The sequence below is a fragment of the Elephantulus edwardii genome, unplaced genomic scaffold (assembly GCF_000299155.1).
Source record: "Elephantulus edwardii isolate Elephantulus edwardi_28Jun2011 unplaced genomic scaffold, EleEdw1.0 scaffold00051, whole genome shotgun sequence".
In the NCBI taxonomy this organism is placed as follows: Eukaryota; Metazoa; Chordata; class Mammalia; order Macroscelidea; family Macroscelididae; genus Elephantulus; species Elephantulus edwardii.
The window spans coordinates 15,977,121-15,980,080 of record NW_006399801.1 but is presented as its reverse complement, the minus strand read 5'-3'; positions in this window follow the sequence as shown (position 1 = coordinate 15,980,080).

Sequence of the window (2,960 nt, the reverse complement as noted above, 5' to 3'; positions counted from 1 at the left end):
AAAAAAAGAAATTTAAAAAAAAAAGAGTAGACTGGTCATTGAAGTCTGTGTCCACAGTCTCACCCTAGTAGCAAGAGGCAGGAATTTGCCAGAGTTAAAAGGAAAGGAATTAGATGATAATTCAACACAGTAGATGTTAAAAGACCAGAAATTTTTTTAACTGATCTAAGATTCTTATGACAGATCTAGCATTCTATCAAATTGCTCACACTGGCAAGACAAACAACACAGGCATTCTCTTTCCAGGTATCAAACTCTTTAACAGACAAAAAGACAATCAAGCAAATGGTTAACATTTTTAACTCACAATTCAGTAGTTGAAGTCATAATTAACATGTAAAAAGACCTTTTTTTATATTTATGAGTCTCTTTTAAGGGAGAGGCTGATCAGTCAGGTTTTCTTGGAATTCTTTTGACTGTCAATCTTACTATTTAGACCATCCAATCAGGAAACTGCTTCCAATGGCTGGAAAAATGTACCTAGGATTTGTATCCTGCAATTTGCAAACTAAGAGGTTGTTTCAGGAAATGAAAGAGAGAATGATTTGATGGGAAGACTTCCCATCGCATCATTCTGACTCTCTCTTGCTAGCTTTATGAATGGAAGATGGAATCTTGAGTCGAGAAATGTAGGCAGCCTTTAAGTAATGGGAAAATGGAATGCATTGGTCCTTGTTGTTAGGTGCCGTCAAATTGAGTTCAACTCATAGCGACCTTATGAACAACAGATCTGAACCCTGCCATATTCTGTGCCATCCTTACAATCTCTGACACACTCAAGCTGCAGTCAGTGTGTCAATCCATCTGCTTGAGGGTTTTCTTTTCCTTCATCATCTGTCCACCTCTCTCTCCAAACTATGCTGCAAAGAATATTATTTCCTTGTTACAGAAACTGAAATGTGGTGAGTTTAGATAGTAAATAGAAGAGACAGGGCCCCAGTCTATTTTTCCAAAGGCATTTGCACAGTATAAAATCCTGAAGTCTCCATTTTCTCACCTGTAAAATGGAACAATAGTTGTCCTTGCTCAACAGAAACCTTTCCAGCTCATCATCATATGCTTGTCTTCCTCAGTCCTTTGTACACAAAGCTCTTCTCTTTCTAGAGAATAGGATCTAGTGTGAGGTGAGGAGATGAGATGGGAGTGGAGATAAGCACAATCTATAGAATCACAACCAACCAGTTGTGATCAAGTTGGCTCTGACTCATGATTCAAAGGATTTTCAGGCCATGCCCTTTCAGAAGCAGATTACCAGGCCTTCCTTCTGCAGCACATTTGAGTAGGTTCTAACTGCTGGCTCTTCCATCAGTAATCCAGTGCTTAACTGTTTGTGCCACCCTGGGAGATCCAGAGGTAATCCTTATGTTTATTTATTTTGGAAACTGCTTGACATAAGACCACAAGTCTTTATACATTTATAAAATGGGATTTTGTATAGATATTGGGAATTTTACCCTGCTTATATGGCAATCCAAAGGTTATTTTTTTTTTAATCCAAAGGTTATTGATGCAAGAGGGTGGCTGCATTAATTATCAACTTGACTGAAATGATGTTCTTGATGAAATCCCTTCTGGGCACATGGAGCAACCTTGGCAGAGACTATGAGCCAGTTGTTAGGACAGCTTTCTTTCCAGCATCTGTGTCCTCTTCTGCCCGCTCACTCACCATTGTTCTTTTCTTTTTAATGGAGTTTGGCAAATGTCTCAGTCTGCATGAGTTGAGGTAAAACTTCTCCCAATAGTGGTTGCAGTCAAAACCCTGAGATGAAAGGAGCAAGATCATATTCACAGATTCATATCCTGTCCCACTCACTGACATACCTTCTAACACACCTCTTTTCTGATCTATAGATACATGTTGTTGCTATGTGCCATTGAGTCTCTTGCAACTCATAGTGACCCTCTGTACAACAGCTCTGAATCCTGCTCTATCTTGAGCCAACTCGTCTCTGACACATCTACCCCTATAACCTCAGTCACTGAGTCAATCCATCTCATCCAGGGTCTCCCTCAAAGTGACTACTATCTAGTCTGAACTGACTCATAGCTGTTCCTCCATTGGATTTCCCAGGCTATAAATAGTACCACAGGAGAAGATTGCCCATCTCTTGAGAAATGAGTGGTTACTGTGTGTATAGATATATATTCCCCTGCACTTAGCAACATAGTCAAGCGAGGTTCCAAAGCCTAGGTTGTTATATAAAATCAGCATTGCCTTAAAACAGAGAAAAATACTACTTCATTACTGATAAACCTCTGAGAGTCATTGCCCACTCATGATGACACATGACCTTAACCATCACAGCCAAGGTTACTCTTGCTTTGCACGTAGGCAGTCATTGCCGCCAGATTTATGTTGTTAATTCATAGCTGGACAGAAGATATTTTACTATTATAAATGAGAAATGCCAGATAATATTATAGTTTATATAAAGAATAGGTGTGCAATGAAAGCTCACTCAATAGTAGGATTCTTGACATCCATGCAGAAGACCAAGGTTCAGTTTATAGCCCATATACCTCATGGACAGATAACACCTGTGTGTCAGTGGAGGCTTGTGTGTTCAACAGGTTTTGGTGGAACTTTTAGACAGAGAGGGACTATGAATAAGGGCCTGGTTGTCTGCTTCTGAAAATGAACCAGTGGAAAAATTCTATGGAACAAAATTGTCAAATCAATAACTCATCATATAGCTCACATAGGGCCAGGCAGCATTTTGCCCCATTGTAAATCTGGGCTAATTCCATGGCAACAAACTACACACACTCTTTGCAACACTCTACACACACACACACACACACACACACACACACACACACACACACACACGAGCTCTGATGCCAAGTGGTAAGGAGTTACAGTGCCAATCCAAAGGCATGCAGTTTGAATTCTCCAGTAGCTCTAAGGGAGAAAGATGGATAATCTTCACCTATGTGATTTTTCAGCTTCTGAAAACTCA